The 12886-nt window shown below is 44.4% G+C and overlaps 1 protein-coding gene across 2 annotated transcripts in view; it reads left to right on the forward strand.

Annotated features, from left to right (window-relative positions):
• The window catches only part of SLC7A7 (solute carrier family 7 (amino acid transporter light chain, y+L system), member 7), a 28757-nt gene that overhangs the window by 6080 nt on the left and 9791 nt on the right, over nt 1–12886 (forward strand). The window lies entirely within an intron of this gene.

Here is a 12886-nt window from a genome sequence, read left to right on the forward strand (position 1 = left end):
GAGAGTAAGGGCTGTGTTCTACTCACTGCTGAATCTCCAGCACCTAGAACAGTGTCTGGCATCTGCTAGGTGCTCAGTAAATACCTGTTGAATGAAGAAGGAGGCAGGACGCTCCAGACACAGGGAAAGGCAATGTAAAGGCACAAGGAGAAAAGATGTACGGGTGTGGGTGTGCTTGGGGGATTGTGGAATATGAGGGGCAAAGGGTGGCAGGGGGCTAGAGCACAGCCATACCTTTGTAGGGGGTTAGATTTTATCCTAAAGCAGATGAGGAGCCATTGAAGGATTTTAAACAGGGGAGTGAGGTAGCTGGGGTGGAGTGTAGGGGGCAAGGCTGGAGGCAGAGACACCATTAGGAAGCTCTTGTAGCAATCGGGTAGGAAGTGACAAAAGCCTGAACTAGGGCAGTGGCAATTGGAGTGGACAGGAAAGGATAGATCTGAGAGCAATTTAGAAGGTATAATCAGTATGACCAGTGAGACCTATTGGGATGTCAGGTGTCAGCCTGTAAGTTTTGTGCCAGCAAGGGCTGTGCCTGTTTTATACACCACTATATCCCCAGCAAAGAAACAGAGGGAAGCTTGATAACATTCTTTGAATGAAGAGATGAGGTTTCTGGGTTGGGCAACTGCTAGGTAGTGGCATTGTTTACAGGGAAGGGGAGGAGAGGGTCATGTTGAATTTGGAATTTATTCGTAGGATGGGAAGTGGATGTGCCCATTTGCAACTTAGCAAAGAGATAGGGCTGGAGATTGAGCATTCAACAAATGTTCGTGAAGCACTTGCTGCATTCCCAGCCCTGGTCATTGTCTTCATGGAGCTGTGTGTGTGCGAGGTGCATGCATGTGTGCATGAGTGTGTGTGTTTCTGTAAGTGCATGGGTGGGTGCATGCTGGGGATCAGGGTGGGCAACCCACTACAGGATTGCAATGGATTGTGATGGGTTTGTGATTTTGGGGGCACAGGGAGCCTCGGGTGGAGACCTGTCCTAGTCTGGGAGTTTAGAATCCCTTGCTTTGGACGTTTAAGCTGATGAAGAATTAAGAGTAGAAGAGGAGTGTTTCAGGCAGCAAGAACAGAATGCATGAAAGCTTTGAGGCACTGAAAGGAGTTCAGGTTGAATTAAGGTAGGAAATGTTGAGAGTTGGCCTGCAGAGGTAAACAGGGAAATATTATAGGTTGTTTAGGGCTTTATAAGTTGTGCTAGTTATTATCATTGTGTGACAAATCACTTAAAACTTAGTGGCTTAAAACAATAGTCATTTTATTCTTTCCTGATTTTTGTGGCTCAGGAATTTGGGAAGGGCTTAGCGGGGCAGTTCTAGCTCAGGGTCTCGCATGTGGTTGCAGTCAAATGGTGGCAGGAACTGGAACAGGGGGCGCTGAGGAAGATGGGGACCATCTGGATTTCTTTTCCAGTTGTGTTAGGGCCTTTCCATGTGGTCTTTCCATATGGACTGTGTTGAGCTTTCTCACAGCATGGCAGCCTTGGGGCAGTCAGACTGCTTACTTGGCAGCTGAAGGCTTCCAGAATGAGTGTTCCAGCAACCAAAATGGAAGCTGCATTGCCTTTTATGACCTAGCCTCTGAAGTTTCATGGTGTCAATTCTGCCATACTCTATAGATAGAAGCATTCACAGAAGAACACCCTCAAGAGGAGGGGCATAGACCCTGCCTCTTGATGGGTGGAGTGTTAAAGTCACATTGTAAGAAAGGCCTGTGGGATGGGAGACATCGTTGAGACATCTTTGGAAACTACAATTTTTGTTGCACGGATTGTGTTAAGGAGTTTGGTGGGCTTTCTACTAAGGCAATAAAAAACCTCTCAAGACTTTTAAGGCAGGAGAGTGACATTTGGGATTTAGATTTTAGAATTTGTGGTTTTTAGAAAATTACTCTGGCTTTACTATGCAGAACTGAAAGCAGGGAGAACAGTTAGGAAGCTGTTGCCATGATCCTGGTGAGAGATGATGGTGGCTTGAATTAGAGTCATGTTTTGGGGATAAGGAGACTGGCTAAGTGTTGGACACTGATTAGATTTGGGTGGAGGTCATCAATGATAATACGATAAAAAGATAATGAGGTCTCTGGCTTGGGTAGATGGGTGGATGGTGATGCCATTTACTGACATGGGGAACACTGGAGGAGCAGTGGGTTTGAGAGAAATTGGTGGAATTGGTTTTGGATATGTTGAATTTGATGTGCCTGGTAATGTCCAGTAGGTGGCTGGATATTCATATATATCTGGCATCGTGCCAATGGGGCTGGTGATATACTTTTGGGGATCATCATATAAATGGTTATTGAAACCACGGGAACAGATGAGATGACCTTGGGACAGGAAGTAGAAAGGGAGGACAAAAGGGCTTAGAACAGCATTCTGAGGAAAACCAATGTTTGATGGATAGGTATTCTGCAAAAAGATGGAGAGGAGTATCTAGAGAGACAGGAGGAGAACTGGGAGATGGTGGGCAGAAGAGAACTATTTGAGAAGGAATGAATGGACAACAGTGTCCAATCTGCTGAGAGGTCAAGCTAGATAAGGATTGAGTATTTACTGACACAGAGGTCACTGGTGACTTTCCGTGTAGGCTTTCTCCTAAGGCAGTGAAATTTTAGGGCAGTGAGGATGAAATTAGATTTATTCACCCAGCAAAATGTATTCAGTGTGTACTATGTGCCTAGTTCTGGGCTAGGCCCAGGGGTCCAAGGATGACTGTTATCCAGTCTCTGTCCTCACACAGCTCACATGCATGGGAGAGACAGATGTGTGAACCATTCTAATGGCATGCGGTGAGTGTGGGTGGTGGGAACACTGAGGAAGCACAGCATGCCCAGGGGGTGGTGGGTTTACACTTAAAAGTATCCTTGCTGGAAGAATTGTTAAGAAGGAATGAAGTGTTATTTGCAATTGGCAATAAGAGGTCAGGGGAAACTTTGGCAGGGTGGAGGAGGAGGGAGTTGTAGAGTCTCAGACTGTGTTGTAGAGACAAGGGAAGGGGAGGGAAGGTAGATATGCTTTCTAGAAGATTGACTCTTTGAGCAAGGAGGGTGGTTGTTAGAGGGAGGGACCAAGGTTGAAGGAAGATTTTAAGGGAAAGACTTAAGCCTGCCTTAGGTTGGTTTTGGGTGTGTTTCTGGAAGAGTTGGATGAAATAACCCTACCCTACAATAAGGCCTTCTCAGTGGTTGGAAGGGTTGGGTGCCCTGAGTCAGACTTCTTTTCCTTGAACAGTGCAGGGGATACCCTCATCTCTTTGGGAGACAGTAGTGCATTGCATGGTTAAGAGCATGGAATCAGGCAGGACTGGGTTCAATCCTAGGTCAAGTTTATTACCCTCAGTTTCCTTTTCTATAGAATGGAGTTCCTACCTCATAGAGGTGTGATCTATATTTGTACTATATTTTCATCTTTTTCTGTTTGAACTGTGACAGTTTCATGAGAGCAAACACAGAGTTTCTGCTCCTGTCAGTGGCTTATGGTCCCTTGGCAGGCATAGTCTTCCTTTTGAGCTATTAAACTACAGCCATAGCTAGTCTGACATTGCTAATAGACCTTGAACAATCATTTACTGATTATTGTTTAGGTAAATTTTTTGTATGGATGGGTGATTTCATTCATTACTGATTTCCTTGGCAGGGTAATCACATGTTGTCCTCTCTGCCAGGAATGCTGCCTCCTCTCCCCCACCCCCAGCACCAGCCTCCATACACTCAGTCCAGGTAACAGTGGTCCTGGTGCCTGCCTGCACCCCCCACTCCCTGAGACTGGACAGATTTCCTCTCAGTGACAATCACAGCACTTGATTCTTGTAATTGGCCATGTCCATTGTTCTGTGGAGGCTGGGGACTGGACTGGATCTTAATCTCAGAGCCTGCATAGGGCCTGGGTACTCAACATATGCTTATTAAATGAATGAATGAATGAGTGAATGAATTCTGAGTTTTGAAGGAACCTTGCTGTCCTGTCCAGCATACTAGAAATGGTTGCTTTCTCAACCAAAGAAGTATGCAGATGGCCCTCCTGAAGCTGGTTATTCCGGCTTCTCAGAGCTCTGTGGATTGCCCCAGTGCTCTGTAAGCCTGAATATCTCCATTACCTGAGGGGGAGATAATCCCACTCCCAGTCCCATGCTCCTGCATACGATTAGGGAGGTGCGTGGTATGATGGAATGGACATAGGCTTTGGAGCTGGCCACTGGCTGAGTGACCTCAGTTTTCTCAATTTAAGATAAAGATAATAAAACCTACTCTCTTTCAGATTAAGTTAGAAGATATATGCAAGTGTGTGAGTGACCTGGCACATAATTGTCAGCCAAAAATAGTATCTACTACTGCAAATTATATCCATAATCATGTATATCTTATTCTACAAATTTTACTTTCCATATTCTGTCTTTTGATGACTTAAAAGCAGTTTTCATTTTACAATAGGTCAAAGATCAGAAAGGAGGGCTGAGACTTTTCTTCCTGCTTTGCATGAGAGGTGGAATTTTCTCTTGGCAGAGTCAGGGACAGGTGTCCAGAAGTCCAATTCCACCCGACTGTCCTTTCCTCAGAGCCAGGGTGTTTTGGCCCATTGTTAGCATGCTTGGACGTTTCTGTTCTTGCCTTGCCTACACTTGCCCACACTGGGACTTAGTTGTTTTGTTTTGTTTAACCTCCTGTGTCTTCAGTCTGTCCCCTGTACCAGTCAGCCAGCAGCACCTGGCTATTCAGGGACCTTGTGAACAGGGGACTGTTCTTTAGGGATCAGGCAAAGATTTTGTGTCCTCACACTTGGCCCTAGTGAACTTTAATAAATGCTGGTTGGATGAATGAGCAGAAGATACGTTTCTAGGTTCAACTTGGCTGAGAGAAGGGTGTTTTGTGCTTTTGGCTGTCAGGGTTGGGGATGCCGAGGGCTACTGTGGGAATTGGGCAGGCAGCTCACCCTGAGTCTACTGGAGCCAGTGTCATCTGTGAAGGACTTCGGGTCTCTGTGCGTGTGACTGAGAGCTTTGCCCATGTGCCCTCGTACAGCTTCTCCTAGTACCATAATGACTGACCTCATGTGCTGTGGCTGATGAGGTGGCTGGGCCCCTAACTGGTTTTTGCCCTTTGAACCTTCTACTTGGAAGCTAGTTACTTCTCTCAGAAGGTTTTTCTAAGAACCATCTTAAGTTGGAGGTGAGGATCCTTACCTTTCCTGGCCCATATTCACCTCAACAAATAGGCGGGAGCCAGAGCCTGGGGTTCTTTCCAGTGTGGGCTCACTGCAAACTTTGGAACAAATGCTTCAGCAGCCGTTGGGGGGTCAGAGCTGTGTGCCTGTTTGATCCTCAGGGCTCTTTGGGGGCTCACTCTTGGTCTCTCCCTTTCTCTGTTCTCTTTCTCTTTCCCTTAGAGGAAGCGGAGGGACAGCCTAGAGGAGGGTGGGGAAGGAGCTAAGGGACAGTGGGTCCTTACCTTGGCTGTACATTGGAGTTGGAAAAAACAAATACTCATTACTCCCTATCCCTGACTAAATAAATCTGAACCACTGGGGAGAACAATGGGAATTGACTTGGAGAAGGAGCATTGAGGGGGCAAGGAAATTGCTACTGAGGAGAACTGATGTGGGTCTTGTGTCACTGGAGGTGAGAAGAGTGGTTCTCAATTGTCACTGTGCTTCAGAATCACCTGAGGGACCTGGGGAGCTTTTTTTTTGAGACAGGGTCTCACTGTGTTGCCCAGGCTGGAGTATAGTGGCATCATCATAGCTCGCTACAGCCTCCAACTCAAGGGCTCAAGGGATCCTCTGCCTCAGTCCTGCAGTAGCTGGGAATACAGGCGTGCACCACCACGCCTGGCTAATTAAAAATTTTTTTTTGGTGGAGATGGAGGTCTTGCTCTTGCTCAGGCTGGTCTCAAACTCTTGACCTCAAGCAATCCTCCCATATCAGCCTCCCAAAGTGCTGGGATTACAGGCATGAGCCATTGTGCCCAGACTAGGGGAGCTTTAAGAACATGCTGTTGCCTGGCTCTACCCCAGAATTTCTGACTCCATGGGTCTGGGTGGGCCCTGAGCCCTGAGCACTGGACTTTGCTAAAGCTTGTCAAGTGGTGCCAGTGCGCAGTCAGGAGAGAGGAACCTGAGTTAATGGTTTAGGCTTGTTCTGACCAAAGTTGTTCTGTATGTGGTTATTTCTGGAAGCGATTACCTAAGCAGCATGACCAAAGCAGGCAGATCATCCGACTCACCTGGGACACTGTCTCAGCCTTCCTGACTCAGAACGGGGGCAGGGCCCTGAAGCTGTAGGTTGACAGATTCCTCAGGTGATTCTGATGCTCCCTCAGGCTTGGGGGCTGGGCTCTGAGGACTTGCACTGACCCTGGCTGAGCAAACCAATAAGGATTCGATTGGCTTTGAGAAGGGAGCAGATGGAGTTCATACCAGAGCCTCCTGGTACAAACTGCCTGCTACCTCCCTCGGCATGGTCAGAGGCGCAGGGACTAAAGTGCTGACAGAGTTCTAGGAAGGAGTGCAGGAGGGGCATGATCCAGTGACCCACAGGGCTGTGGGAGGCAGTCTCTGGCTGTGTCTTCTTGCCAGAGGCTCTTAGCTGTGATGCCTGAGTAAGCGAAATGGTTCTGTGGCCTGAAAGGGTAAAAAAAATTTGAGGGTCATCTGTAGAAAGAAATAACAGTACCTAGAAAAGGTGGGAGAAATAATATATCGCCGGGCGCGGTGGCTCACGCCTGTAATCCTAGCTCTTTGGGAGGCCAAGGTGGGCGGATTGTTTGAGCTCAGGAGTTCGAGACCAGCCTGAGCAAGAGCGAGGCCCCGTCTCTACTAAAAATAGAAAGAAATTAATTGGACAACTAAAAATACATAGAAAAAATTAGCTGGGCATGGTGGTGCATGCCTGTAGTCCCAGCTACTTGGGAAGCTGAGGCAGGAGGATCGCTTGAGCCCAGGAGTTTGAGGTTGCTGTGAGCTAGGCTGACGCCACGGCACTCTAGCCCGGGCAACACAGTGAGACTCTGTTTCAAAAAAAAACCAAACAAACAAAAAAAACAAACAAGGATGCAGCAGAGAAAAGGAGAAAGAAGAAACTTGAAATCTCTGGGTCTAGGCAACAGATATGAGGCTTTTCCGGAGAGCTTAAATCTGGACCTTCTGAGAAACAGCAGTGGTAGAGTGTTCTGGAAACATCAGGGTGTGGGCAGGCTTGAGCATACCAGCTAAGCAGCTTGGTTGCTGCCCTGAGCAGTGCGCCTCTGACTGCACAGAGACCCGGCCTAATGTGGAGACATGCAGTCTTCTGAGCAACATGTGACAAAGAGGAAGAGCTTGCTCATGCCGTTATGCCTATGGACTACTCTCCTGACTGCTGTGGCATGAATGATGTCACCAGTCATAAGATACCCGAGATGCGTCACTGGTGACGTGGAGTTTAAGGTAGCAAACTGAGTGGCAGGTGAAATTTTCATCTCTCTGTTAATTGAAGGCTGTGCATGTGAAATAAAAAACGAACACAGGACAGAGTACCTGACTAAATTCTAAAGTACCAGAAAGATCTACTCCTAGCGAGGGATAGAGCAGGGTTCACAGGGATTGGGAGAGACCTGCCTAATAAGGCTGTACACTGAAATTTTAAAGGAAAGGAGAAAATGCACAGATAAAAGTTTAAATCTGGGTATTTTAGAGGCTGTCAGGTATTGCGTAGCAAGAAGAATAAAGGTGGAGGAGTTGCTCAGGAATGCATTTGGAGAAAATAGGCTAGAAGATCAGGAATGATGCTTTCAAACTCATACTACAAGCATTACAAGTAAGGCTAATAAATATATTTGACCTTTTACTGCAAGGAGGAAACAATTCCATAGTTATAAGTGATATTTGATAAGAATATCTTAGTGAAAGGATATACTTTGTGCAAAAGTGATGGATTTGCTAGAAGAGCTGGGATTGATATAGTGTATCAGAGATGTATATGCTTGTAAGAGGATCTGCTGTAGTCAGGGATGGCTGCCCCCTCTGGGCAAGGTCACGTCTGAATTCTTTTGATTGTAGTGAAAGGGAAATTTCTGTACACCAAGATCCAGAGACTTGTCAAGGGTTTTACTTCCCCTTTCTTTATTTCTCAACAAATGTAATGAACAATACCACCCAGCACTGCTTCCAGTTCTCTGCCTGCAAGTAGATTTCTTCTTGTAGCCAAACAGGAGAGGTCTTTGCTCCCTCACCCAGATATGTGGCCCATATTTTAGAAGGGCCATGAAGATGCCAGTCTCTGGTAATCCTATCTGCTTACCTTGGGGAGAAGAATTATCGCATGGTGCTGTCAGAGAGCTCTTGTGTTCCATTTAGGGCATTTTTCTGAAGGTCTCCCAAAGTAATAGTGCGTGAAAATAAATCCGCTTTCTGAGGTGAGAAGTAGAAGTGATCTAATTGTGAGCATATACTGCACACCATCAGACCAGAAGGAGAATACGTATTTTGCTTTTCTAGTAAAAATTATAAAATCTGTACAAAAGGGAAAATATAGTAGCGATGGAAGCCTTAACTCCTTGAGCATCTTTTGCTAAAATTGGTTTCATTCCATCAGAAATGGTACCTCTATAAATAAAAATGGTTTATTTTGGAAAACTTCAAATATACAAAAGTAGAATGAATAATATGATGAACTCCTGGGGTTCAAGCACCAACATAAATAATTGTCAGCACTGTTTTATCTATACTCCCAATCATCCCTTTCTCACTCCATTAGATTATTTAAAGCATGTCTAAGACCATACCATTTAATCTGTAAAGGCTTCAGTATGAATCACTAGAGGACAAGGACTGACTGACTTTCTTTTTCTTTTGAGACAGGTCTCACTTTGTTGCCCAGGCTGGAGTGAGTGCAGTGGTGCGATCATAGCTCACTGCAGCTTCAAACTGCTAGGCTCAAGTGATCCTCCTGCCTTAGCCTCCTGAGTAGCTGGGACTATAGGCATGCACCACCATGCCTGGCTAATTTAAAAAAAATTTTTTTTTGTAGAGATAGGGTATTACTGTGTTGCCCAGGCTGGTCTCAAACTCCTGGCCCCACAAGTGATCCTGTCTCGGCTTCCCAAAGTGCTGGGATTACAGGTGTGAGCCACTGTGCACAGCCTATTTTTTAACATAACCAGGGGAAATGTGGAATCCTTTTGAGGAAGTGACTATACTTGCTCAGAATTTGTACTCTCAGAAAAAGAAACACTGGGTATATTCTCAGATATGCACTCTAAATTTTAGGCAAAGAGATTACAAAAAAGTTCAGGAAAAAGAACTATAGTCTCATAGCCAGGGACTTAAAAGAAAAAAAGACCAGGAACTTGTCAAAACTGAGATTCTTATAAAATAGCTGAAAATGATCTTATTTAAGAAGAAAAGGAGAATCATCCATAGAAACCAATGTGATTGAGCAAACTACTTTTTGATGAACTTAGATTCTTAGAAACAAGATATACAAGAGATATGTGAGATGTAACCAAGACCAAAACAGGAGTGGCCCAGAACTGCAAGAAGAGTGTCCTCAAGGCAAATTCCTAGCATGAACTAAGATCTGAAGAACTGACTGAGGACAACAGCAAGGGCAGGCTGGACAGTCTGGGGGCAGTGAGTTCTGTGCTAATAGGTGGTGGAGAGAAAGGAGAAGGCCAAAAGCCCCACTCTCCTAAACGTCTCTGTCTAGCAGAAGGATTGCTAACCTAGAAAGCATTCAGTAAATGTGGTTAGGCCAAGTAAAAAGCAAGGCCAAGAGAGTTGAGACAGTAATTAAGCACGTCATTGCCTTAAATACTTTTAACTGTCCAACTTCAGACAAATGGAAAGAATTTATGATGGTTGAGGGCACAGAATCACCACTAGTCATCTGCGGGATCTTGGAGAGCAGGAAGGGTGTGTAAAGGAAGCTGTTGACTGAGATATTAGTTTCCTATTGCTGCTGTAATAAGTTATCACCAATGGAGTGGCTTGAAACAACACAGATTTATTATTTTACAGTTCTGGAGATCGGAAGTCTGAAATGGGTCTCCCTAGGCTAATATCAAGGTGTCAGCAGTGCTGTGTTTGTTTCTGGAGGCTCTAGGGGAGAATCTGTTTTCTTGTCTTTTCTAGCTTCTAGAGGCTCATGGCCCTTCCAGCTTCAAAATCAGCAGAAGCCGGTGGAGCCTTATATCACTCTGACACCGCCTCTTCTGCCTTCCCCTTCCATCTTTTAAGGACCTTTTGATTATATTGTGTCCACCCAGATAATTCAGGATGATCTCCTTATTTTAAGGTCAGCTGATTAGCAACCTTAATTCCATGTACTTTAATTTTCCCTAGTCATGCAATATACCATGGTTCACAGGTTCCTGACACTGGGATCTGGACATCTTTAGGGGACCATTAGCTATCTGCTACAAGTGATAACCCAGCTTTCCACAAAAGGTAGATTCTGAGCCACTCTGGACTGATAACTTGAGGTCGATTCTTGCCTAAATTCTAGGCTTGTCAGTTAAACCTGGTTAGTGTGGTAGGAGGAGAAGAAAGGGCGATCACTAATAACCTGTATGAATTCACTTAAGAACAAGCCATGCTAAGCTAACCTCATTTTTTGGTTCAGTTTTAATTTTTTATTCGATATACAGAAGGAACAGTGTAATGTCATTAAGTGTACAGCTTAATGAATTTCACAAATTGAGCACATGTGTAACCAGCATCCACATCCAGAAATCAGCCCCCTGAACCCTTCCTGTGCTCCTCCCGGTCCCTGCCTCTCCACCCTGCACAAAGGGAAATCACTGTTCTGACTTTAGTAGCATGGATTAGTTTTGCCTGATTTTATGTAAATGGATGTAAACGGTATGTACTCTTTTATATCTGGCTTGTTCACTTAATATATTTGAGATTCATACATATATTTTTGTTTTGTATTTTTGAGAGAGGTTCTTGCTCCGTCACTTGGGCTGGAGTGCAGTGGCTTCATCGTAGCTTATTGTAACCTCCAAATGCTGGAGTCAAGTGATCCTCCTGCTTCAGCCTCCCTGAGTAGCTGGGACTACAGGCATGTGCCACTGTGCCTGGCTAACTTTTCTGTTTTTTGTGGAGATTAGTCTTGCTTTTGCTCAGGCTGGTCTCAAACTCCTGGCCTCAAGTGATTTTCCCCCATCAGTCTCCCAAAGTGTTAGGATTACAGGCATGAGCCGCTGCACCCAGCCTCATCCATTTTTTTGCCTATAGTTGTAGACTGTTCATTCTCACTGCTGTTTAGTATTCTGTTGTATTTATTCATCCACTCTCCTGTTGAGCTGATGTAAAACTAATGGGCATTTGGGTCGTTTTTAGTTTTTGGCTATTACAAGGGCATAGCTATGAACATTCGAGCATAAATATGTACTACAGGTAGTCCCCAGGTTACAGATGACTCAACTTACAGTGTTCAATGCTTATGAATGGGCTCCCAAGGCTCCCAAGGATAACTTATAATTAAATTGATAATTCGGGAACTAGTTTCTTCCATGCCCATAAACAAACCCTCATGGCGTAAGTAGTACATTGGCACAGCACCTTTATGCTTGCAGCTAGTCTCATTGTTTATAGCGTCGCTTACGCACAGCATCAATTTCATCTTAACTTTTTTATTCGATTTTGTGAGTCTGTGTTTACCCTTATGACCATGCCTCCAAGCTCCAGGTGAGCTTGCTGCGAAGAGAAAGGAGATTACAGTGGAAATGAAAGTAGAAATAATTAAGCATTTGGAGAAAGGCCAGACATCATCATTCATTGGGAAAGCATTAGGCTTCAGTTGCTCGACTATCAGAACAATTATAAAGGATAAAGTGATAATAATGGAACGTGTGAAAGGCAGTGCTCCAGTGAAAATATCAGTTATTGCTAAGCAGCATAGTGGATTAATTATTGAAATGGAAAGGTTATTACTCATTTGATTAGAAGATCAAAATAAGCATAAACATTCCTATTAGCCTAACGTCGATGCAACATTAGGTAAGTGTTAACCTTTGATATTCCTTTTTGAAGTTTCTCCTATCTCCTATCTAAACTTTTTGTATGAGTTTGTTTTTATGTTCTGTTTGAATTAAAAGAAAGAGCACAATAGTTTCTGTAACTTATTATTACAGTACAGGGGTATTATTACCATATATTTAATATGAGCCATTGTAGTAGTATTATTATTACTGTATATGTACTGTTCATCAGGGATCTGAGTTACATACAAATCCTACCTGAAAATGTTCTCGGGAACATAACCTGAGAACATAACCTCTGGTCCGTAACCTGGGGACCGCCGGTAATTTCATTTGAATCATTGGATAGCATCATTAGATTGTTGGAGCAGAGTCATGTGTATGCAGATTTTGAGTGATTCTTGGCAAACTCTCACGATATTCTTGTTGGCAAGGTAGACAAAGGTGGACTAGATAAAAGCATAGTTTGGTGGCTTCTTAGTTGGTTGAGTGATGATGTGGAATAATGACAACACAGAGGAAGGTCTGTAATGATAGACTACAGGGCTCTACAGCTTCTAGTCAACATTTTTACAGTAAATTCAGTGAAGACCAGAAGGGATGCTAATCAAATTTGCAGATTTCACAAAACTGAAGGGGTTCGAACTAACTGATAAAATCAAGGGGGAAACGCCCACTTCTAATAGGCAGGAATGATGCATAAAAACGAACAGAGGAAAGCTACTAAGAATGAATATAAAGTCCTATATCTGGAAAAAAAAATCACTTTTACAGGGCCAGAAGGGGAGAGGAAAGAGCTTGTCAATTTGAGGTGGAAAAAAAAGGAGTTGTAGTTGACAGTTCGAGCTGAGACTCCACAGTCTGCAGCAATGTCTGGAGTTTTCCGTGTGGCGGCTTGTGTTTCCAGGGAGACACTGACAAAGTG

The sequence above is a fragment of the Propithecus coquereli genome, unplaced genomic scaffold (genome assembly GCF_000956105.1).
Source record: "Propithecus coquereli isolate 6110/MARCELLA unplaced genomic scaffold, Pcoq_1.0 Scaffold3, whole genome shotgun sequence".
Classification (NCBI taxonomy): Eukaryota; Metazoa; Chordata; class Mammalia; order Primates; family Indriidae; genus Propithecus; species Propithecus coquereli.